At 42.4% G+C, this 26813-nt stretch overlaps 1 protein-coding gene across 1 annotated transcript in view; it reads left to right on the forward strand.

Moving 5' to 3' along the window:
* LOC126234862 (ras-like protein family member 11B) overlaps positions 1-26813 on the forward strand; it is a 351905-nt gene that overhangs the window by 12514 nt on the left and 312578 nt on the right. The gene's annotated exons all lie outside the window — the stretch shown is intronic.

A 26813-nucleotide genomic window follows, 5' to 3' on the forward strand; every position in this document is an offset into this window, starting at 1 on the left:
GTCAGGAAGTCTTTTCTAAAAGTATCTGTATGGAGTGTAGCCATGTATGGAAGTGAAACATGGACAATAAATAGTTTGGACAAGAAGAGAATAGAAGCTTTCGAAACGTGGTGCTACAGAAGAATGATGAAGATTAGGTGGGTAGATCACGTAACTAATGAGGAGGTATTGAATAGGATTGGAGAGAAGAGAAGTTTGTAGCACAACTTGACTAGAAGAAGGGATCGGTTGGTAGGACATGTCCTGAGGCATCAAGGGATCACAAATTTAGCATTGGAGGGCAGAGTGGAGGGTAAAAATCGTAGAGGGAGACCAAGAGATGAATACACTAAGCAGATTCAGAAGGATGTAGGTTGCAGTAGGTACTGGGAGATGAAGGAAAGATTAGCATGGAGAGCTGCAGCAAACCAGTCTCAGGGCTGAAGACCACAACAACAACAACAACAACAACAACAAGGATTACTTCTCAAATTCAGGCCGTAAATAGCTTCGTTTATAGTAACAACCATTTCGCAGTCCTACTGTTACGAGTATAAGCACATGAAATTGTTTGTAAAACACAACGTGAAACCGTAAAATTACTTTGGCTGCAACATATCTTGGAGTCAACATACTTTTATCGTTAAATGTTGATTGCTTTTATATAACTTTTGGTTTGACTGATTGTTTGCAGTAGTAGTGTAACATTGTGTGAAGAACTATGATTATTACTACCTTTGGCTCTAATTGTTGTATTGGTGCGACGAAACGATTTTCATGGCATCCATTATTGGCAGCGAGCTCTTCTTGGTTAGCGTGCAGCTTGAATAACTTTGGGCCACCCAGCAAACTTTCTTAATTACCTAATCTTCTTATTACCATGTACTCTACCCGCAAACGTGCTCGCTCACTTACATATTTTGCTCTGCTACATATTACAAAACTAACTTCAGATCCATCTCCATTCGGCGTTAGCGCCATAATACTTCACGTCTGTATCGCACCACAGATGATTCGCAGCTCCTTACTTTGCTTCCACTGTTACGACTGCGCACACTTGCTCCAACGATGTTATTGTTACATAACAAAGATATTTTTTAGGCTCTGAGCAGTCTGAATTTTCGTGACATTGCCGGAGTGTTTACTACAGAACTTCGACATAACTATTTCTTACTTGTTCTAGCATTATCTTACATTTTCATACACATTTATTACTGACAAAACATAGGATTCCAAAAAAATGATTTTAAAATTACTGTTTTATATTTGTGTTTTCGATCTCCGAGTCGTGAATTTGCAGCGTCAGATGTTTCGATCTGCGCATCAGCGTTCGAATGAGAAAAATAATTTTCACTGTCTATTTCATTCAATTTTTGGCTTTACATTACAAGAAAACATTATGATTTATTGTGATTACATCTCGGTTGATGTTCGGGAAGAATTATGCTGGCCGTTTACAAAACACGAAATGCGACATCTGGGAGCATAGCGTGCGCTACCAGATGTGCAAATCCTTTGTCTTTCGTTGATTGTTTACAGTTCCACGGAAGGTTTATTTTAATTGGCTATGTATCCCCCCAATGTGCAACAGACCTCACAAGTAGTCCATTGAACGTTAGCGTCAACAAACAAAGGAAAGGGATTTATTTCTCACAGTGCCAGAAATACTACAAAGAATGTTCTTTTTCCGGTCGTGATCGCTAGCTACAAAAAAGAATAAACTAGTTTTTAGTAGAGACGGTAGTAGATTCCAACTTAGTGGAGGGCAGTCACTCGTTCCAAGATGACTTTATCACGAATCATGGCGTTGAGATACGACGGCAGCTTCAATAATCGTGAAATACGTTTCTTTGAAAAGTATATGCGGAGGAGTGCTGAGTGTGCTGAACCACTAGTGGGTGACGAAAACGTAACTCGAAAAGTAACCTTGCATTGTATAGTTCGCAATTTCATACATCGAAATACAAAATATATGGTTGTATCATGACAATACAGTGTCGTTCAACTCTTCTGTGGCCATCTTCATTCAGGTTTTCTATGAGTTGCGTAGATTACTCCAATCAAGTCTAAGAAATGTTCTCCAAAAAAAGCACAGATTCCGCTGGCAGTTTTTCTAAAATCCAAACCAGTTTAGCTTAACGTCTCTCGCTTATTCAACCGAGCGAGTTGGTGCAGCAGTAAGGCAATATACACACTGTGGTGGTGTGGGTGAGGGAGGCGGGGGGGGGGGGGGGGAGTTGGGACAGCGATTCAAATCTGTGTCCGTGCATACAGCCTTAGATTTCTCACGAATCCCTTAAATCACTTAAGGCGAATCCCTGGATGATAACTTGGAAACAGCAAACACTTCCATCCTTCCATGATCGAGTTTATGGCCCGTCTCTAATGACTTCGTTGTCGATGGGTTGTTAGACCCTCACCGCTACTCTTTCCCTTTATTGATAAAAGCTATATCACCGGAGCCTTATACATTAATTAATAAAAAAAATGTATGAGTGTGAATTCCTAAGGGACCAAACCGCTTAGGTCATCGGTCCCTAGACTTACACACTACTTAAACTAACTTATACTAAGAACAACACACACACACCCATGCCCGAGGGGGGACTCGAACCTCCGGCGTGAGGGGCCGCGTAGTCCGTGACATGACGGCTTAAACCGCGTGGCAACTCCGCGCGGCCATTAATTAATCAAAGGTATGCTGCATTGCAAACTCCCATAAGTGACCAGAACTGAAATTTTATTTCCTACAAGATCGCTGACTTTGTTTTGTCGAAGACAACGTACGTCCTCGATCAAAATCTCCAATGCTTGCAGAAATTTTCTTGCATACGTAGCAGCAAAGTAATGATCGCTTCAAAACTGCACCATGGATTATGACCAAATAGCAGAAAAGGCTGATTTTAATAGAAGTAATCGGGAATTTTCTCAAGAACATTCTAGAGATTACGATGTTAACTCAATAAGAAAAAAATAAATGAATAAAATAAAACTTACGTAGGTTGCATGTAAGCTTTCACGGCCTGCGTCTTCATTAATTAAAACTTCCGGGCTGAATTGCCGTGGTCCATATATAAAACTTCTTCTCCTTCCTGACGTTTCGTTGCCGGCTGCGCGCAACATCTTCTGAGGTGAGTCCACCTCAGAAGATGTTGCCCGCAGCCGGAAACGAAACGTCAGGAAGGAGAAGAAGTTTTATATATGGACCACGGCAATTCAGCCCGGAAGTTTAATTAATGACTTACGTAGGTTGTACACGACATCGCATCAGCTCAGATGGTGGATGGTGCAGTACGATGGACGTTTGGATCAAGAGACGATTTAGGAACACTAACTGTCAGTGATGAAATCAAGTGATGTCAGATGATGTGTTTAAATCCATTCGAAGTATGGAGAAATGAAATGGCCGAGAGACGGTGTTTCAATAGAAAGGTTAAAGCTGGAAGCAAAGGCATACAAAAAGTACTTAATAAATTGTTTACAGAATGTGTACTGGCAAAACGATTCCTCAAATTAAGAGCAATGCAGAGATTGATCTGCTTCATAAAGAAGAAAACAGAAAATACACAAACGACTACACACCTAATAGCCTCCTGTGTTGAATTAAGAAGATAGTCACAAAATTATCATCAGGCACATAGAAGAAGCACTGGATTTTAATCAATCCAAACAAAAAACATGTTTTAGAAGTCAGTACAGTGCAATCTGTGTTTTACAAGTTGTGAATGAAATTGCACAACAAACCGACAATTGCATTGGTTTGCAAACGATAAGGACAAAAGTAACTATAGGATGCTGTATCACTGCCAAATAACATAGCTCGACGAAAGAAAGAACTGCTACAGTACAGAACAGGAAGTAATTCAAATAAATTAGCACTGAGAAGAGCAGAAATGAATTTTTATTCAAAGGCAAGAATTACGCTGTTATAAATCGGGTACTGACCTTCATATCCTTGAACACGGTATATTCACTGGTCAGCGCGATTTATGACGTTCTCCTGGACATTACAAAAATCGGGGCACGGTTCTTAATAACGTGTGTGATCACCGCGAACGGCATGCTCTGCATCCTGCTTCTGAGCTGGCACAAGGCTGGTTAGAGTTCTGGTGGCAGGGAGTTCCGCTCTTCCATCGTGCATGTGGGTATGCTGCAATATGTCTACATCTACATCTACATCTACATCCATACTCCGCAAGCCACCTGACGGTGTGTGGCGGAGGGTACCCTGAGTACCAGCGTCTACAGTCTCGTATTGTTCGTGGAAAGAAGGATTGTCGGTATGCTTCTGTGTGGTCTCTAATCTCCATGATTTTATCCTCATGGTCTCTTCGAGAGATATACGTAGGAGGGAGCAATATACTGCTTGACTCTCCGGTGAAGGTATGTTCTCGAAACTTTAACAAAAGCCCGTACCTAGGTACTGAGCGTCTCTCCTGCAGAGTCTTCCACTGGAGTTTATCATCTCCGTAACGCTTTCGCAATTACTAAATGATCCTGTAGCGAAGCGCGCTGCTCTCCTTTGGATCTTCTCTATCTCGTCTCTCAACCCTATCTGGTACGGATCCCACACTGCTGAGCAGTATTCAAGCAGTGGGCGGACAAGCGTACTGTAACCTACTTCCTTTGTTTTCGGATTGCATTTCCTTAGGATTCTTCCAATGAATCTCAGTCTGGCGTCTGCTTTACCGACGATCAACTTTATATGATCATTCCATTTTAAATCACTCCTAATGCGAACTCCAAGATAATTTATGGACTTAACTGCCTCCAGTTTGTGACCTCATATTTTGTAGCTAAATGATAAGGGATCTTTCTTTCTATGTATTCGCAGCACATTACACTTGTCAACATTGAGATTCAATTGCCATTCCCTGCACCATGCGTCAATTCGCTGCAGATCCTCCTGCATTTCAGTACAATTTTCCATTGTTACAACATCTCGAAACACCACAGCATTATCTGCAAAAAGCCTCAGTGAACTTCCGATGTCATCCACAAGGTCATTTATGTATATTGTGAATAGCAACGGTCCTATGACACTCCCCTGCGGCACACCTGAAATCACTCTTACTTCGGAAGACTTCTCTCCATTGAGAATGACATGCTGCGTTCTGTTATCTAGGAACTCTTCAATCCAATCACACAATTGGTCTGATAGTCCATATGCTCTTACTTTGTTCATTAAACGACTGTGGGAAACTGTATCGAACGCCTTGCGGAAGTCAAGAAACACGGCATCTACCTGTGAAGCCGTGTCTATGGCCCTCTGAGTCTCGAGGACGAATAGCGCGAGCTGGGTTTCACACGACCGTCTTTTTCGAAACCCATGGTGATTCCCACAAAGTAGATTTCTAGTCTCCAGAAAAGTCATTATACTCGAACATAATACGTGTTCCAAAATTCTACAACTGATCGACGTTAGAGATATAGGTCTATAGTTCTGCACATCCCTTCTTGAAAACGGGGATGACCTGTGCCATTTTCCAATCCGCACGGCATCGCAGACCTGTTCTATGGAATTTAAATCGGGGGAACGGGTAGGCCAGTCCATTCACCGAATGCTCTCTCCTTGCAAGAGCTCCTCCACCTGGTCGCTCAGTGCCAGCCGCAAAAATAGTGTCAGGGCCGAATGCATCCCGCAGAAGACATGCTTGTGTAAGGAGTACAGTATCGCTGTAGCGCAGACCAGTGAATGTACCGTGTTCAAAGATTAGGAGGTCAGTACGACCCTGCAAATTTAAGTCTTCCCAAGCCGTAACAGATGGACCATCAAAACAATCATGTTCGACGAATTTTAGCGTTCATTACAGTTTCCCAACTTTACCCATATGAGGGTGCGTCCAGAATCACTAATCAGACTGAATCTCCTCTCATTCGGCAAAAGCTAGCGGCTCCAATCTTCGTTGGTCCAGTCCCTATGCTGTTGGCACAATCGCAAACGGGACCGCCAGTGTATGGTTGTCAACGGAACGCAACGTTCTGGTCGTCGGGCAAACAGACCTTACAATGCAGTTGCCGTGCCAGCGTGGAGCGTGATACTATGTGCCCTGCTGTTTTGTTACATGTGGTTACAAGTAAACTAGCTGTCTCACGTAGTTCCCTTATTGCCTGTTGCACAATGTAGTTGTTGCCTGATGACGTAGTTGACCGTGGTCGACCATCTCCTCTCCTTCGGGCAGCAGTGTCTATGTTCGGAACGCTCCCCATGCACGTGACACAATGGTGTGAGCAATACAAAACTGCACTACACTCGTCACACTTCGTCCTTTTTCCTGTTTCCCGGTCATTCTTCGTCGTATGACACCATTCGAATGTTGTCACCAGACCGTGTTGTATTGAAGAACACCTCCACAATGCACCGTAACTGCTCGCTCACTGACACATTTTTATGTTCCTTCAACTGACTCGTTTTGTGAGGCCAGCCTCATTTGGCCCATAGTCACGCTGACCTCACGCCATATGAGGTCCAGCTCTCTATGCACGACTGGGAGACCTCTGGCAATGTGCTCCCGCTCTTTCATTCATTTCCATCGATTAGTTAATATGTTATGTTACTCCATCTATCTCGTCCTTAAGTTTGCCACGCAAGTTAGAGGGCAATTTAACTGCCGCGTCACCTGGGTTTCACATTCTTTGTGTAAGTTTTCACTTCATTTCGGCAAAATCTGTTGGAACAGCCATTCTGAAACAAAGCTTTGATTCAATAAATATTAATATATTCATCAGTGTTGCAGTATGCCTCAGATCTTACCAGGACAGAGGGAAAATCAAAGCGGTACAGTGAGCAGACAAATAAATTGTGTACCATAAAACCTGTTCTTAACAGCAATAGAGGAAGTTTTTCGATGCCTGAACTGCAAAAAAGAAGATGTCATACGTGTTAATTGTTAATTGTTATTGCTCACCTCTAGTGCGGATAAACTTCAACAACTAACAGAAAAAGGCAATAGAATAATTTTGAAAGCACACCTAAAAATAAAAATGGATTGTTGTACGAGTAGTGAAGACATCCATGTTGTTAGTTACTAGAAGAGACAAGAAAACAAAGCAACTGGGGTGGAAAAGCATATTTATGACTGTAAAAAAACTGAGATGGACATGAATGAAATATAGCCAGATAAATAATTGGGAGACGATCCATGGAATTTCTTTGCTGCATGTAGGGAATTATTAAAAGATCCAGGCCACAAGTTTCTAAAATGTGTGTGGATGATATCAGAAAGTGTGGAGGAACAATGTGGATGACGGTACTAGATAAAGAGGTCTGGAGTAGGATTTTTAAACTCGAACTTTATAACTGGCTGGAAATTTGCTTCTCTGCACGAGTCAGCAAATAATCAGGAAAAAAATCACTTCTGTGAAAAACAGCTTTGTATGTCCACAGATTACAATTTACGCACAGTTTATTCTGGTATACAGGTAAATTATATCTTGTTGGATTTTCGAATGATATTCGGCAGTGTGCCACATTATCAGCGTACAAATAAGATAGACCACACGGAGTATCTCTACATGTCATATACCAGAAAAATGATTGACTGATAGAACCTAGTACATTATACATGCCGAAGAACATTTACCAGAAGGTTTTAACAGGGAGCTTAACAGCACCACCAATTTTCTTAACGTTCGCAAGCGTTCTCGCATAGAATCTGACATGACTAACGACTAAAGATGCTGTTGCCTACAGTAAATTACTGCCATTTGACGATGGTATTCCAATAAGGAAAATGTTAGACGACATTTCCACGTGATATATTCTATGACATCCCTCGTTAAAGATGTATAAATGCAAGATGATCCCCATCACAGAGTGCGAGTACCCTGTAACACCCTAGCTCTACGCGCGAAATGAAGAGGACAGAAAATCGTTAATCACTAATACGAAACAGTTTCCATCATTTGCAGATTTACATATTACTTCTGCCTAATGGCACAAACAGAAGAAAAGTTTGTGAGCTACTTTCACAGTTGTGGGATTGCTGTCAGGTTTCACACATTTAGGACTTTTTAAACATGTGTTAGAAACTTCATTAGATGCCACAGGAAAAGGTATACACTTCCATTAGAAAGAAACAAATTCGGTGTCATAATTCGGCGATGTAAACGATAAAAATTACTTGAGAATGAGATAAAATTTTCAACATTGTCCGCAATAGCTTGACGAAAAATGCAAACGATATATTTGTTGAATCTAGATGTACTGGGGGTGGCCTGTCTTAGCGTCCCATTTTGAATAGCTTTCTCTTTATTGCAACTTCTTCCTTCATTTCTTTCCTGCAAAATAAGTGTCCTTCTTCCATTTCCTTTGCTTTGTTTTACCTAATGTCTCACCGGCTGCTATTTCTGTTATGTTCTTAAGTTCTTCCCATTCATGTTCAGCGCTGTCTGTTTCTAGCAGTCTATTCATTATTTAACTTAGACGTCTTTGTTTCTTGGCAGATTCATACTCTTGTAAGTATATTTTACACACTTTCCTTGGTTGCTCTGAGAAATTTTTTGTGAATGCTAGCTTGAAGTAGGAAGTGTTCTGTATTTATGTCATATCCTCTACATAAACGCTGACCCTAATGAAGTGTTGCTGCATTTTGTTTGCTAGAAAACAGTGACGCATAGTTCTTGTTCTCTGGCCGACTACGCGTTCTTATGAATATTTTTGTGTTTATAGAAAGAGTTCAAAATTCTGAAGCTGCTGAATGATGCCGAATCTTTTAACGTGGCTCCATTACTGCTGTCCAGAATCTCTCCAGCGTAAATAAAAGGTTCAAATGGCTCTGAGCACTATGGGACTTAACATCTGTGGTCATCAGTCCCCTAGAACTTAGAACTACTTAAGCCTAACTAACCTAAGGACACCACACACATCCATGCCCGAGGCAGGATTCGAACCTGCGACCGTGGCAGTCACGCGGTTCCGGACTGAGCGCCTAGAACCGCTAGACCACCGCGGCCGGCTCTCCAGCGTAAACTATTATATTATCTATACCCTCTCTTCCTGTTCTGGCATTGTATTCCCCACTAATCCGAATACAGTCGCTGTCATTTACCTTGTGTAAAATTTTCTGTAGGATATCATAATAACCTCGCTTGCTTTGTTTCTCGCTTTCTTTTGGACATACTCTACTATACAGATTAAATAATCTCGAGATATCTTACACCGTACACTGCACATCTGTTCGTTTATCCATGTATGGTTTACCAGTGTGGTGTCACCGCCAGACACCACACTTGCTAGGTGGTAGCTTAAATCGGCCGCGGTCCATTGGTACATGTCGGACCCGCGTGTCGCCACTGTCAGGATCGCAGACCGAGCGCCACCACAAGGCAGGTCTCGAGAGACGTACTAGCACTCGCCCCAGTTGTACGACGACGTTGCTAGCGACTACACTGACGAAGCCTTTCTCTCATTTGCCGAGAGACAGTTAGAATAGCCTTCAGCTAAGTTAATGGCTACGACCTAGCAAGGCGCCATTTGTAACGTTGCATGTACCTCAAGATAGAGTCTCACTTGTATCATCCAGAATGCTGTATACCAAAGGACAACGTTCCTAGTAGCTACGTTCTTTTCTTTATCACATTCATTACGAATCCTGTTCCAGACTTAACGCCAGACGGCGTGAGTTGACGCGTGCCCTTTCGGCTACTTCACTGTGGACTGGCTGCCTTAACAGTCCACTACAACCAGTCCGTTCTTCCCTTTGTTATTAAGCACTGTAGCAACTCCAGCTTGCGCTCCTTTGCGTTGTTCTAGTGCACTATAATTTCCTGGACCGCTTGGTCCTTTCATTTTCTTTATTGTTTCTGTGGTGATTGCCATATCACATCGCCTCTCTTACAGTATTTTTTCTAATTACTTTTCCTTTTCCTTGGTATAAGCTTAGCGCTCACCATACGTACAAACGTGGAACTCAATATTTACTGAGTGAATACGATTTCAGCCCTAATAGTTGATCAAATGAGAAGGAAAGAAAGACAACGCAACGGAAACGCCATCGGTTCAGAACGACCATGTGGGGAATATAATTTCTTTACCACTTCATGACTCACCTGTCTCCACATTATCTTTCACAAATTCATTTCTATTATACAAGGTGTTTATAAATTAATATCGGGGTTTTAACGCTTTCTAATATTTATTACATTAAACTTACAGTTATAAATGATGTGTCAAATGAAAGAGCAACTCAAACAGTTTTAACAAGAACCTTATAAATGTTCAATGTGAGCACCATTTGTCACACAGCACACATCAAGTGGATAGGCCGCAAGGGTCCCAATGACAGGGCTTGCTTTGCATGGCCTCCACGTTCACCTGACCTAACTCCATGCGATTTTCTCCTCTGTGGTTTCGTCAAGGATCGTGTGTAGGTGCCTCCGCTACCAGCAGATTTCCCTGAATTAAGAAACCGGATTGAAGCAGCTGTTGCTACAATCAGTGAAGACACATTTATCAACGTTTGGGAAGAGCTCGGCTATAGACGTGATGTGTCCCGTATGACAAATGGTGCTCACATTGAACACTTATAAGGTTCTTGGTAAAACTGTTTGAGTTGCTCTTTCATTTGATATATCATTTATAACTGTAAGTTTAATGTAATAAATATTGTAAAGCGTTAAAACCCCGATATTCATTTATAAACACCCTGTATTCTTTTGGGAGGGGGGAGGGGGTTGGACTGAATGGTAAATCAATTATTTTTTATTACATGCGCAAAATAAGATGTCAGCATTAGTGTTAATGATGCAACCACTATGGTTCCGTAACCACAGTAATAGTAGTATCAAGGTTAAAAGGTTGAAACAGCAATAGTGCTGTGAAGAGCATATTAGATCTCCACCAGCTACACAAAGAAAAGAGGCCATCCAAGTTACAACTTCTGAGCAAAGATTCGCCAAAGGCTATGGGTAAAGAATAAATGACTGAAATCGAGTTTATAAGCATATACCTGCAGCTGGGAGCCATTATGCCTTCAAAGTTTACTCTGCAGTTAAGTCTCATTTCCAATTGACACCTACTTTCAGATTACGTCCTCCTAAATAATTTGCGACAAAAGGACTGAATAAAAGCATGATACAAAAAAGTCATCCCAGGTAAGTACGATATTGTCACACGAATGATCGTCATTAACAGACAAAGCCTGAACACTAGGTTTAACACTGTTCACAAGCTAACATTCAAACGCAAATATAATTAAAGTGGCCAAAGCTAGTCAATAATAAGAGATGAAAGTGCTGGTACTTTCACGGTAAGAACTAACTCACTGGATAAATCTTAACATCATGTACCGAAGGAGTAAGAGTACTCACCCACTGAAGGCTGCTTTACGATTCCCCCGCGAAAGAGTGTCTCTCCTTGTCATCAGGAACGGCGCTTCACTCTTTTCCCAGAAGAGGGGCCGGCAGCGGCTCGACCAGTCGAACGAGACGACTAGAAAAACCACGTAAGAGTACTATTCGTTTCATGCTTCCTTCTTGGATAGGCAGGAAATACCGCGAAATCCCAAAGTCCCTGCAGATTATTTTTATCGAATAAGAGCTCAAACTGAGGGACAAGACACATGACTATGACGGTTGGTACTGCTACTTTAGAGCAAAATAAACTCCTCTGTCCTCTACCAGCCATTCACAAAATACACTGCCATACTTTCAACTCAGATGGACAAAGAAGGAAGCGAGCTAGAAAATGGCAGTTGGGTAGACAGGTAGACACTCCCAGTTTCAAGTAAAGAACGAAAGAAAACAAACACATCCCCTCGTAGTCTTCTCCTAAGCATCAGCATATGTTTGAAAAAAAAAAGGAAAGGGGAACAAGAATGAGCCGTAATTACCCATGAACCGCATCTAAAATTATGAATCCGGCCGGAGTGGCCGAGCGGTTCTAGGCGCCACAGTCCGGAACCGCGCGACCACTACGGTCGCAGGTTCGAATTCTGCCTCGGGCATGGATGTGTGTGATGTCCTCATGTTACTTAGGTTTACGTAGTTCTAAGTTCTAGGGGACTGATGACCTCAGATGTTAAGTCCCATAGTGCTCAGAGCCATTTTTTTTTTAAATTATAAAAGGGTCGTGAAATGTACCCCTTTCAGAATCTCCATGACAGACAGAATACTCCAAGTCCTTCAAGCATTCCTTAGATGATATCAAGTGATAGCTTCCCGTTAGTATATGTGTAAGGACTTGGCTGCATGCTGACAATCACATCGCGCAAGTGTGTGTGACTCGTCGTGTTAACAAAAGTGCGTGTGTGTGTTCTGTTGACTATGTGTAAGGACTTGGCTGCATGCTGACAATAACATCGTGCAAGTGTGTGTGACTCGTCGTGTTGACAAAATTGTGTGTGTATTCTATTGACTATGTGTAAGGACTTGGCTGCATCCTGACAATAACATCGTGCAAGTGTGTGTGCCTTGTCGTGTTGACAAAAGTGTGTGTGTGTGTGTGTTCTGTTGACTATGTGTAAGGACTTGGCTGCATGCTGACAATAACATCGTGCAAGTGTGTGTGCCTTGTCGTGTTGACAAAAGTGTGTGTGTGTGTGTTCTGTTGACTAAGTATCCCACCACATGTATTCTCACCTCTGCCTTCCACAGTTAGCTTCCAGGGATGCAGACACTCATGTACAGATGTTATACAGTTGACATTAACGTGACTGGACGAGGATGGTATAATGGCCCACCACTCCTCGATGTGAAAAGCTCGCTGACTGGCTGTATTTCAGTGGTGACTGATTGGGGGAGCAAAATATGTGTGTGCATTTGCTTAGAAGCACTCTGATTTTCCTATTTCCAAGAAATGTTCATGGCTTAGGAGTAGGGAGAGGAGGGGGAGGGGTGGTGGGGAGGGATATTTCGGTGCGATGTCAAGCGTCCAAGGTCAGGTCCATGGCTCAAGGTCAGTTTTCATCCAGTGTCACCAAAGACTTCCCACTAACTATTACAGATGTTAAGGAAAGGCCTTCTACAGAAACATATGCGTCATTCGGTTCAGGCTACAAAGTTTCCCGAAAAGTATATCGAAATCCAACCCCACCAACTACATGAAACTTTTACTGTACGAGAATATAGAAAGCCCTTAAGCAAATACACAGCTTGTTAAATGAGACCACTTGTAGTGCCAACTGATGAAGCTACCCTCAAATTTTGAAAAACTACCCAGGAAGAGAAAGCTGAATGATTCAGAGGAAATGATATTGTTATCATAATACATGCAGATGAAGTTAATGATTCCAACATTATTTCTCCACTGCAGAGTTTATCTGTAGCCACCGAAATTATTATGTTTATAAATCAATTTTGGCACGCATGTGGAAACAATTTGATGATAGTAGTTCTTATTACATGTATCTATTTTTTTACGTCTTTCAAAACCAAATCGACGGTGCTGAGAAATAGAAACGAGAGTCAATTGCTGATTCTGTTCGCATTTGTGTCACAGTCAGTGTGTCCTTGTTACTGGTGTTTTTCGTGAGTTGTCTAGGATAAATGTTGTCTTGCAGAAGCAGTTTCATGTGTCCCACTAATGCTGTTTGACTATTACTCTTGAATGAACGTAAAAACAACTTTCGGAACACATTAACCGCATACCTACTATATATTTTCTCGCTATCTGAAACAAGTGTGTCAGTGAGAGCGTTTATGTAATTTAGACCATCGTTTCTTTATAAATATTGTATTACACGTGAAGTAACGTCAAAAAATGGTAAAAAATGTGTACACTATTTCAAAAAGTACTGTGCGATGTCAGAAACATTAGATATAACAATTGGATTTATAAACAAAACAAAAGAAAATATTTATAATTTCAGGGTGACATTTTCCTCTCACAGGCGATGGTCTCGTCGATGGGTTTTACTAATCGCTGCTATTTTAACAGATGCGGAAAATGGTGCGAGCGGAAATTAATGTGGAGCAGGGTCTTGTGAAGTGACTTGGAGTGCGTATAATATAATATACATGTCAATACAGACATATCTGTATGCCGCACTACGTCACTTGTCGACTACTATCTCAATTGTAGCGTCACCTGATGATGAAACACTTCACTATTGTGCTGACGAATATTACATGTCTCTCTGCACATAGCTGTCTAAACCCTTGCATTTTTAATACTCTTAGGATTCTTACCGTCTATAAACACCACGAAGTCCTTTTTAGATACACACTTTTTCATATTTCCATTATATTTGTAACACTTGACGTATACGAGAACGATTGAGAAAGTACTTTCACGGCACCATTTACATTATCTTAAACCCTCTCAGTGTTGGAATTGCGAAAACCTCGTCCCGATATTTTAATGATCAACAGCAGCGTTTGGTCCTCGTCCTGTGATTTTATTTCAATTGTCAGCGAAGAGGCAGTACCCCATGAAGCGTACCGTGAATCACGGTGCCAAGAAATCCATCCGGTAGTTTCCGCTACTGGTATCTTTATGAGCTCGTGAGTACTTGTCATCGTTTCTACGGAGAGGTTTCATAACTCACATGAAGAGCAGATGGTGTCTTCAACTAAAATTCCTCCATTTTCACAGGATTTTGCTACTTCGCGGAAGTAACTTGTGCATCAGCATTCACCCAGAAAGCAAACAAGCACGTGTGCCAAGCCCCCATGGAATCTGCCAAGAGATCGAATGAATCAGAAATCCTTGGGCTTCGTCCAACAGTGACAAATTCTTATAATTCGCAATGTTCGAAATTAGTGTATTTTTAGTGGGCATTTAGACATGCGGCCGATATTTTAGCAACTAAGTCTAAATTCCTCGACTATTTCTGTAACTTCAAAATGCTGATGTGCAAATCAAAAACACGTCGTAAGACACTTTCGTTTTACTGTTTCAAAAATACCACATTCTTCAGAACATCGTACATCGGATTTTACTGATATCTTCGAACTCGTGAATTTGGTGGAACGAACCGAGTAGCGGGCGGGATTTGTGACTGTATTCAGGATTTCCTTGCAGACAGGGCTGAACACGTCGTCCTTGGCGGAACGAAATCCACAAATGCAAAGGTAATTTTGGGAGTCTCCCAAATGAAAGCTATAGGGCCGTTACTGTTTAGAATATATATTGCAAAACCACAGTGGTGGTTACATTCGCAACTCCGCAAAAGAAACTGCAGGCTGGCCACTCCCTTAAGGTCTACTCTTCCGATTTCAATTGTGTGCAAAGTTAAGTGGGTAAGCCGAAATTACGGCCCTCGGCATACACCTTAAAATGAGGAAGTTGCATAAATCTGAATGTGATCGACAGCATCTGACAGGAATAATTTATTTGCAGACGATATGTTGTTGTTGTTGTGGTCTTCAGTCATGAGACTGGTTTGATGCAGCTCTCCATGCTACTCTATCCTGTGCAAGCTTCTTCATCTCCCAGTACGTACTGCAGCCTACATCCTTCTGAATCTGCTTAGTGTATTCATCTCTTGATCTCCCTCTACGATTTTTACCCTCCACTCTGCCCTCCAATACTAAACTGGTGATCCCTTCATGCCTCATAACATGTCCTACCAACCGATCCCTTCTTCTAGTCAAGTTGTGCCACAAACTCCTCCCCAATTCTATTCAATACCTCCTCATTAGTTATGTGATCTATCCATCTAACCTTCAGCATTCTTCTGTAGCACCACATTTCGAAAGCTTCTATTCTCTTCTTGTCCAAACTATTTATCGTCCATGTCTCACTTCCGTACATGGCTACACTCCATACAAATACTTTCAGAAACGACTTCCTGACACTTAAATCTATACTTGATGTTAACAAATTTCTCTTCTTCAGAAACGCTTTCCTTGCCATTGCCAGTCTATATTTTATATCCTCTCTACTTCGACCATCATTAGTTATTTTGCTCCCAAAATAGCAAAACTCCTTTACTACTTTAAGTGTCTCATTTCCTAATCCAATTCCCTCAACATCACCCGACTTAATTCGACTACATTCCATTATCCTCGTTTTGCTTTTGTTGATGTTCATCTTATATTCTCCTTTCAAGACACTGCCCATTCCGTTCAACTGCTCTTCTAAGTCCTTTGCTGTTTCTGACAGAATTACAATGTCATCGGCGAACCTCAAAGTTTTTATTTCTTCTCCATGGATTTTAATACCTACTCCCAATTTTTCTTTTGTTTCTTTTACTGCTTGCTCAATATACAGATTGAACAACATCGGGGAGAGGCTACAACCCCGTCTCACTCCCTTCCCAACCACTGCTTCCCTTTCATGCCCCTCGACTCTTATAACTGCCATCTGGTTTCTGTACAAATTGTAAATAGCCTTTCGCTCCCTGTATTTTACACCTGCCACCTTCAGAATTTGAAAGAGAGTATTCCAGTCAACATTGTCAAAAGCTTTCTCCAAGTCTACAAATGCTAGAAACGTACCCAGACGATATACTGTGATTGAAAATATCTCTCTCAACACTGGTTTATCGCATCTAGCTTGACCTACTGAAAATACCAAACACAAACACTGATTAGCTAAATACTCAGATTTATTCACAAACGCGACAGTCAACGACACATTGTCACATCTTACAACGATAATTCCACTCTACTAGAACTCAGGTAGACAGAGAAAGTCATGTTGAAAAAAGAAACAGAGCCAAACAGATAATTGCAGCATCCAAGAAGAAATCTTGGGAAGACTTTGGAAATAGTTTGGAGACTTTGGGTCAAGCTGCTGGAAAACCGTTCTGGAGTGTAACTAGCAGTCTTCGAAAGGGAGGTAAGAAGGAAATGACAAGTATTTTGGACAGGTCAGGAAAACTCCTGGTGAATTCTGTTGATGCCTTGGGCAGATGGAGGGAATATTTTGAAGAGTTGCTCAATGTAGGTGAAACTGCGATCAGTAATGTTTCAGATTTCGATATACAATGGGATAGGAATGATGATGGAAATAGGATCACATTTGAGGAAGTGGAGAAAATGGTCAATAGATTGTTGTTGTTGTTGTGGTATTCAGTCCTGAGACTGGTTTGATGCAGCTCTCCATGCTACTCTATCCTGTGCAAGCTTCTTCATCTCCCAGTACCTACTGCAACCTACATCCTTCTGAAACTGCTTCGTGTATTCATCTCTTGGTCTCCCCCTACGATTTTTACCCTCCACGCTGCCCTCCAATACTAAATTGGTGATCCCTTGATGCCTCAGAACATGTCGTACCAACCGATCCCTTCTTCTGGTCAAGTTGTGCCACAAACTCCTCTTCTCCCCAATCCTATTCAGTACCTCCTCATTAGTTATGTGATCTACCCATCTAATCTTCAGCATTCTTCTGTAGCACCACATTTCGAAAGCTTCTATTCTCTTCTTGTCCAAACTGGTTATCGTCCATGTTTCACTTCCATACATGGCTACATTCCATACAAATACTTTCAGAAATGACTTCCTGACACTTAAATCTATACTCGATGTAAACAAATTTCTCTTCTTGAGAAACGCTTTCCTTGCCATTGCCAGTCTACATTTTATATCCTCTCTACTTCGACCATCGTCAGTTATTTTGCTCCCCAAATAGCAAAACTCCTTTACTACTTTAAGTGTCTCATTTCCTAATCTAATACCCTCAACATCACCCGACTTAATTCGACTACATTCCATTATCCTCGTTTTGCTTTTGTTGATGTTCATCTTATATCCTCCCTTCAAGACACCATCCATTCCGTTCAACTGCTCTTCCAAGTCCTTTGCGGTCTCTGACAGAATTACATTGTCTTCGGCGAACCTCAAAGTTTTTATTTCTTCTCCATGGATTTTAATACCTACTCCCAATTTTTCTTTTGTTTCCTTTACTGCTTGCTCAATATACAGATTGAATAACATCGGGGAGAGGCTACAACCCTGTCTTACTCCCTTCCCAACCACTGCTTCCCTTTCATGTCCCTCGACTCTTATAACTGCCATCTGGTTTCTGTACAAATTGTAAATAGCCTTTCGCTCCCTGTATTTTACCCCTGCCACCTTTAGAATTTGAAAGAGAGTATTCCAGTCAACATTGTCAAAAGCTTTTTCTAAGTCCACAAATGCTAGAAACGTAGGTTTGCCTTTCCTTAATCTTTCTTCTAAGATACGTCGTAAGGTCAGTATTGCCTCACGTGTTCCAGTATTTCTACGGAATCCAAACTGATCTTCCCCGAGGTCGGCTTCTACTAGTTTTTCCATTCGTCTGTAAAGAATTCGTGGTAGTATTTCGCAGCTGTGGCTTATTAAACTGAAAGTTCGGTAATTCTCACATCTGTCAACACCTGCTTTCTTTGGGATTGGAATTATTATATTCTTCTTGAAGTCTGAGGGTATTTCGCCTGTTTCATACATCTTGCTCACCAGATGGTAGAGTTTTGTCAGGACTGGTTCTCCCAAGGCCGTCAGTAGTTCCAATGGAATGTTGTCTACTCCGGGGGCCTTGTTTCGACTCAGGTCTTTCAGTGCTCTGTCAAACTCTTCACGCAGTATCGTATCTCCCATTTCATTTTCATCTACATCCTCTTCCATTTCCATAATATTGTCCTCAAGTACATCGCCCTTGTATAGACTCTCTATATACTCCTTCCACCTTTCTGCTTTCCCTTCTTTGCTTAGAACTGGGTTTCCATCTGAACTCTTGATGTTCATACAAGTGGTTCTCTTATCTCCAAAGGTCTCTTTAATTTTCCTGTAGGCAGTATCTATCTTACCCCTAGTGAGATAAGCCTCTACATCCTTAAATTTGTCCTCTAGCCATCCCTGCTTAGGCATTTTGCACTTCCTGTCGATCTCATTTTTGGGACATTTGTATTCCTTTTTGCCTGTTTCATTTACTGCATTTTTATCTTTTCTCCTTTCATCAATTAAATTCAATATTTCTTCTGTTACCCAAGGATTTCTACTAGCCCTCGTCTTTTTACCTACTTGATCGTCTGCTGCCTTCACTACTTCATCCCTCAAAGCTACCCATTCTTCTTCTACTGTATTTCTTTCCCCCATTCCTGTCAATTGTTCCCTTATGCTCTCCCTGAAACTCTCTACAACCTCTGGTTCTTTCAGTTTATCCAGGTCCCATCTCCTTAAATTCCCACCTTTTTGCAGTTTCTTCAGTTTTAATCTACAGGTCATAACCAATAGATTGTGGTCAGAGTCCACATCTGCCCCTGGAAATGTCTTACAATTTAAAACCTGGTTCCTAAATCTCTGTCTTACCATTATATAATCTATCTGATACCTTTTAGTATCTCCAGGGTTCTTCCATGTATACAACCTTCTAACATGATTCTTAAACCAAGTGTTAGCTATAATTAAGTTTTGCTCTGAGCAAAATTCTAACAGGCGGCTTCCTCTTTCATTTCTTAGCCCCAATCCATATTCACCTACCACGTTTCCTTCTCTCCCTTTTCCTACACTCGAATTCCAGTCACCCATGACTATTAAATTTTCGTCTCCCTTCACAATCTGAATAATTTCTTTTATTTCCTCATACATTTCTTCAATTTCTTCGTCATCTGCAGAGCTAGTTGGCATATAAACTTGTACTACTGTAGTAGGTGTTGGCTTCGTATCTATCTTGGCCACAATAATGCGTTCACTATGCTGTTTGTAGTAGCTTACCCACATTCCTATTTTCCCATTCATTATTAAACCTACTCCTGCATTACCCCTATTTGACTTTGTGTTTATAACCCTGTAATCCCTTGACCAGAAGTCTTGTTCCTCCTGCCACCGAACTTCACTAATTCCCACTATATCTAAGTTTAACCTATCCATTTCCCTTTTCAAATTTTCTAACCTACCTGCCCGATTAAGGGACCTGACATTCCACGCTCCGATCCGCAGAACGCCAGTTTTCTTTCTCCTGATAACGACATCCTCTTAAGTAGTCCCCGCCCGGAGATCCGAATGGGGGACTATTTTACCTCCGGAATATTTTACCCAAGAGGACGCCATCATCATTTAATCATACAGTAAAGCTGCATGCCCTCGTGAAAAATCACGGCCGTAGTTTCCCCTTGCTTTCAGCCATTCGCAGTACCAGCACAGCAAGGCCGTTTTGGTTATTGTTACAAGGCCAGATCAGTCAATCATCCAGACTGTTGCCCTTGCAAGTACTGAAAAGGCTGCTGCCCCTCTTCAGGAACCACACGTTTGTCTGGCCTCTCAAGAGATACCCCTCCGTTGTGGTTGTACCTACGGTACGGCTATCTGTATCGCTGAGGCCCTCAAGCCTCCCCACCAACGGCAAGGTCCATGGTTTATGGGGGGGGGGGGGTCAATAGATTGCGGTGCAATAAAGCAGCTGGTGTGGATGAAATTAAGTCGGAACTCATCAAATACAGTGGAATGTCAGGTCTTAAATGGCTACACAGGATAATTGAAATGGCTTGGGAGTCGGGACAGGTTCCATCAGACTGGACAAAAGCAGTAATCACACCAATCTTTAGACATGGAAACAGAAAAGATTGTAACAACTACAGAGGTATCTCTTTAATCAGCGTTGTGAGTAAAATCTTCTGAGGTATTGTTGAAAGGAAAGTGCGAGTATTAGTTGAGGACCAATTGGATGAAAATCAGTGTGGGTTTAGGCCTCTTGGAGGTTGTCAGGACCAGATGTTTTAGCTTACGGCAGATAATGGAGAAGTGTTATGAGTGGAGCAGGGAATTGTATCTATGCTTTATAGATCTAGAAAAGGCATATGACCGGGTTCCTAGGAGGAAGTTATTGTCTGTTCTACGAGATTATGGATTAGGAGGCAAACTTTTGCAAGCAATTAAAGATCTTCACATGGATAGTCAGGCAGCAGTTAGAGTTGACAGTAAATTGAGTTCATGGTTCAGAGTAGTTTCAGGGGTGAGACAAGGCTGCAACCTGTCTCCACTGTTGTTCATATTATTTATGGATCATATGTTGACAACAATAGACTGGCTGGGTGAGATTAAGATATGTGAACACAAAATAAGCAGTCTTGCATATCCGGATGACTTAGTTGTGATGGCAGATTCGATTGAAAGTTTGCAAAGTAATATTTCAGAGCTAGATCAGAAATGTAAGGACTATGGTATGAAGATTAGCATCTCCAAAACGAAAGTAATGTCAGTGGGAAAGAGATATAAACGGATTGAGTGCCAAATAGGAGGAACAAAGTTAGAACCGGTGGACGGTTTCAAGTACTTAGGATGCATATTCTCACAGGATGGCAACATAGTGAAAGAACTGGAAGCGAGGTGTAGCAAAGCTAATACAGTGAGTGCTCAGCTACGATCTACTCTCTTCTTCAAGAAGGAAATCAGTACCAAGACTCAGCAGTAGAGGGTAGGAGGAGTTGGGGCAGACCAAGGAGAAGGTACCTGGATTCGGTTAAGAATGATTTTGAAGTAATTGTCTTAACATCAGAAGAGGCACCAATGTTAGCACTGAATAGGGGATCATGGACGAATTTTATAAGGGGGACTACGCTTCAGACTGGACGCTGAAAGGCATAATCAGTCTTAAATGATGATGATGATGATGAATTCCACTTTATATAACCCTGAAAATTCTTGTCTGAAACAAGTACCTAAGGTAGGTGACTATGTCCAAAAGTCCTCTGATTCATACACGTACTATGAACTCGCACGCGATCTTTCTGTATTTGAAAAGTGTGAAATCGAATTCAGCTACTGTGCTGGTGCTGCGAATTCGCTCACCGTGAGTATGGCGGTGCTGCGCTGTGCAGCACGCGGCAGAAGTGCTGGCTGGCCTTTCGTGATGAGGTGGCAGCACCCTATCTCAACGTGAAGCTGTTGCAGGCCCAGTTGCGATACAACGCCAAGTCCATCCGCTGTCTACAGCTACTGTCCATGGATTCGATCTGGGCACCTCTGCGATTAAAGCGCAAGACGATCCAGAAACATCCCCGATGAAACCTGAAGTCGATGCTAACAACGCCGCGTCCCAACACCTATAGTTCAATTCTCTTGTCTTGGCGGTTCGCGCATGCCCGCCCAGACGCGGGAGATTGCTGCGTTGCCAGTTGTACGCGCCAAGAGAAGCAGCGCCATAGTATAGTTCGCAAACTTACGTTTAGGGGGGAGCGCGCAGTTTATGAAGTAAGGCCACCACAGCCGCATTAACCCTTTCGCTGCTACAGAGACGTGCTCCCCGCATTCCGCGCTGTGCGCGATTTTGTCATCACTGCACTGCTCCTCTGTGAAGACACATGGTGTTTCGACTGCTTTGAGACACTTTATCATTCGATTTCACAAAAACTATTTGGTCCAATAAATTGATTTTTACACACCTTCTTGACTGATACCTTCCCCCCATAAATGACATAATTTAGTTTCGATGTTCAACACAGTTATTGTGCAGCATTAGATGTAGTAAACCATTGCCCGAAATTTTGAAGAGTATGGTGAGGTAAAAGTCCATAGCGTATACTTTCGTATGATCGATTTTAGTTGCCACTAGAAATTTCAAAAAATTACATTCAAACGATTAACATTCATGAAGTAAGACACTTCGATATTGTTTTGAAATAAAGAAAGTATTTAGCATCGAAAAAGACTTGAACTCTGAACCTTTTGCTTGGTAATCACGCACTTTAACCATTACGCTATCGCAACTTGTTGTTCGATAGATCTTCCTATGGACTTTATATGATCACGCAAAATACAGACAAACACTGTTGGTATGACTATGAATTACTCACGTTTCGTCGAGGTAGAATAGGAAAGAAACAATTACCACTGTTCTTTATTGCGAAGAAGCGGTTAGTGAGAATGATACAAACACCTTTCCTTGCTATAGTCTACATTAGGAGGCTTATTGCTTGTTAATTAATAGAATATGAAGCAATTGGTATTAGCAATGCTTTTTCCAAACTTTCTATAAAAGAAAGTCTGCTATCAAGACATTGCTTTTGTTCAATTACTTTATGTATGACTGAACGTTTCTAAAACTGAAGACACTTGCCCGTGCTCTGCACTGCAGTCGAGCTCTGGCAACGTCGTTCTCTGTTCATTGGCTGACTGTGTTTTGTGACGTCAGATGCGCAGACCGAACCTAAACTCGGCCGCCGTCGTAAATGACGCGCACTTTAGTGCCTTCTGTCTCAGCGCTCACTTACACCTTCTTAATTCCTTCCCGCCAAAAGGTTGTTAGTTGCCAACTGCAAAATTAAGAAGCACTTTACCAAATCGCAAGGATTTCCTCCAACTTGAGAATTCTGCCAAAATAACGTGTCTTCTTCAGATTCCAATCGCAACAAAGACATTTCCCGTGCTACAATAAAAGACGTAATACAGAGCTGTGCTCTTGTCGACACACATTGTAACGCCAATTGCACGTTCTCGCGCCTATGTCATTACCTTTGCACCTCAGAAATAAAGCAAGAGCCGCTAGGAGGCTAGATTTCGTTTCCTGTAACCTATATTTTCTAAACCGATAGGTGGCTATCTTCAAAGGAGGTCAGCAGAACAAGGAAAGGAACCCCAATTTCCTGCACATAGCGCCGTACTTCTCGCCGACATGATATTAACCTGCGCAGTCGTGAAGGTGAATAATAACTCGCCGCCTGCAAGGACGGGCGTTTCAGCCTTCCATCTATGAATTCAGTACCCGGATGCCAGTCCTTACCCCGGCAAGTCCCATTTGGCTGACCCGTTCCCTACTCGCCATTTCGAATCCAATGTGCTGCTTGTTTGCTTGTGCACCAGAAACTTTCAGAAACAGTGAATCTATCATCGTGTTAAAAGGGATGAAATTCTATCTCAGCGATAAACATTCTCATACCGATTTACGAGCACTTTGCTGTCCGTCTCTGAACTATAAAATCACCGGCTGGTCCCGGCGGATAATTTAGTAGTGTGTAAGCTTAGGGACTGATGACCTTAGCAGTTAAGTCCCATAAGATTTCACACACATTTGATTTTTATAAAATCACAAATGGCTCTGAGGACCATGGGACTTCACTTCTGAGGTCATCAGTCCCCTAGAACGTAGTACTACTTAAACCTAACTAACCTCAGGACATCACACACATCCATGCCTGAGGCAGGATTCGAACCTGCGACCGTAGCGGTCACGCGGTTCCAGACTGAAGCGCCTAGAACCGCACGGCCACACCGGCCGGCAGAGGCCATGCGAAACGTGCTTTGTCATTCGGCCCCTTGTGGCTAGCGCAGCGGTCGCTTGCAGTGTTGCTTAACCAGTCTCGCACTGAGTTACGCCAGTGAGGCGGCGGATCATCTTGTGCCAAGTAAATTTCTATGGTTCATCTTTTCCTAGTTGAAGAAAGAGCCATAGTTTTACCGCATCAACATAAGAAACACCAGTTACAGTTTCTTCGTCGAGAAAGGCATTTAATTTTGAGGAGTCTCGTTGGACCTGTACGATCTCGTGGGGAGTTGCCGACCGCCAGATGCGCACATTATTTGTGTTCACATTTGCTCCTTGGTGAAATGTCGATCCATCACTGAAGACGACGCGATCCAGAAAATCATCGCCATACAGCAGCATTTCGTTTTTAGAACTGGCACGTAAACCGTTTTCTGTAGACTTTAGACATTGTAACAGCTGCAAACGATATCTGTAAGCGTCTCCTTGGAAGTCTCCGCAGAGACGTCACTGGAGTTGCTCATTCACGACTACCCTTCCGAAATGATTTCTTTGGGGCTACACGCGACAGACTCTCTCACTCGTTCAACACGATGTTCTGTCACTCTTGGTCATCCCCTTTTGCAAACCGCATGCGCAAAGGCATGCAAACGAAACTGTCTGTGTTGCTCTTTCTTTTGACGTATTATCTATAACAGTAAGTTCAGTGTAATGAATGCTATAAAGCATTAAAATCCAGATGTTCATTTTGAAACACTGGTATTACATTTCGAAGATACGTTCGCAAAATGACGACAACGAGAAAATCGGACAAATTACAACTCGTACGGGGTTCACTGAAAATCATTCTATCCGCGAAGCATTCTCGAATGAAACATGGAAGTGGAGGAAAGGTTACGGTACCAGAAATACCCTCCACAACATTCCGTAAAGTGGTTTGTGCGTACAGCTGTAAATATAGAAAGTGTAGAGACGGTTGAAGTTTTTCCTACATTTCCGTCTATACTGTTACCAGTAGTAATACGATCTGACTGCTGTAATTACCTCCTCTCACCGTTTTGATTTTAATTTTGATATCTAGTCAAAAGAACTACTCTTCCTGAGCTTAATATCTATTTTTATATATTAGTATAGCAGTGCACCACGAATATATGAAAAGTGTGATTTTCATGTCAAAATGTTGCCTCTCTAACAGGTAGTCGAGCTAATGTTTAACGTTCCCTGTTGAGCATAACCTAAAACAGGTTGGGGCCACCTAAGGGCTCTGTAGAAGGCGGCGTGACGGTTACGTTATGAATTTAAGTCTTTCAACGCCTTGAACAGCATAATACACGTATTTCTAACTGACTGATATACTATCAACTCACACCAATGTGACCATCGCCTGTGTTTGACGTCAATGTGCAATAACTACTCATGGACGGCAGAAGGCAGCACTAGCAGCGGAGGGTATATGAAGAGTGTCGCCGGGACGCTGGAAACAGTGTAATCGTTTTCGTAATGCGAAAACTGAGCGATTTATTTGATGTCCAAATGGATGTGACCGTTGGCTATCGGGCCAAGGATGGAAGCATTTTTGAAACGGCTAAGACTGTAAACTGTTCACGTGCTTCGTGTATTCCAAAATGGCGTTATCCAAAACTGGTGCATAGGCAACTGTGGTGTACCACAGGCATTAGAAGAGAGGGTTCAAATGGTTCAAATCGCGTTGAGCACTATGGTACTTAACATCTGAGGTCATCAGTCCCCTAGAACTTAGAACTACTTAAACCTAACTAACCTAAGGACATCACACACATCCATGCCCGAGGCAGGATTCAAACCTGCGACTGTAGCAGTTGCGCGTTTCCGGACTGAAGCGCCTAGAACCGCTCGGCCACCGCGGCCGGCAGATGAGAGGGTGAAAGACAGCTGCGGATATGTGAACGGGCGAATAGACGTGCAACTGTTGAGCAACTTACCTCCAAGATGAACGAAAGGAGCTACCAACAGTGCCTCCTCAACAACTACTCAACGAAGGTTGCTGCGTATGGTCATCCACAGCAGGTGCCTGGTCCTTGCGCCCATGCTGACTGCTGTTCATAGGCGACGAAGGTCAGATTTTCCTGGTAATACCACAACTGGATGTTATTGAGTGGTGACAGGTGGCCTTGTCAGATGAATCACGTTTCATGCTCCATCAGACGGCCGTTGGGGTGTACGGTGTGCGACCCTGGAACAATCGTGAGAAAGGTCCTGGCCGGAGGAAGGGGCGTTTTGATCTGGAGAATATTTTCGTGGCATTCCCTTCATGATCACGTGATTTTGAAAGACATAATGGATCAACACAAGTATGCATCTATACTTGGGGACCATGTTCAGCCATACAAGCAGTTTGATTTTTCCTCGGCACGATAGCATCTATCAGCAAGACAACGAGATGTGTCTTAGAGCTCCCAGTGTGCGTGCGTGGTTAGTAGAACACTAGGATGAGGATGAGTTTACCACACTCCACTGGCCACTAAATTGCTCGGATTTGAACCCAGTCGACAATCTTGGGACCAACTCGATCGGGCTGTTCGCCCCATGGAACCTCAACAGGGAAACCTAGCGCAGCTGGCCACAGCTGAGGCGGTATGGCTCCACGTCCCTGTCTGTATCTTCCAGAACCTCACTGACTCTCTTCTTGCATGTCCGCGCTGTAGAAGATGGTTGAACACGCTTTTGACACATGGATGCATTGATGTGACTGGCCGGTGTACTTTTTCAGTATCTGCAATCAACTGTAGTTCTT

The sequence above is a fragment of the Schistocerca nitens genome, chromosome 2, assembly GCF_023898315.1.
Source record: "Schistocerca nitens isolate TAMUIC-IGC-003100 chromosome 2, iqSchNite1.1, whole genome shotgun sequence".
Lineage (NCBI taxonomy): Eukaryota > Metazoa > Arthropoda > Insecta > Orthoptera > Acrididae > Schistocerca > Schistocerca nitens.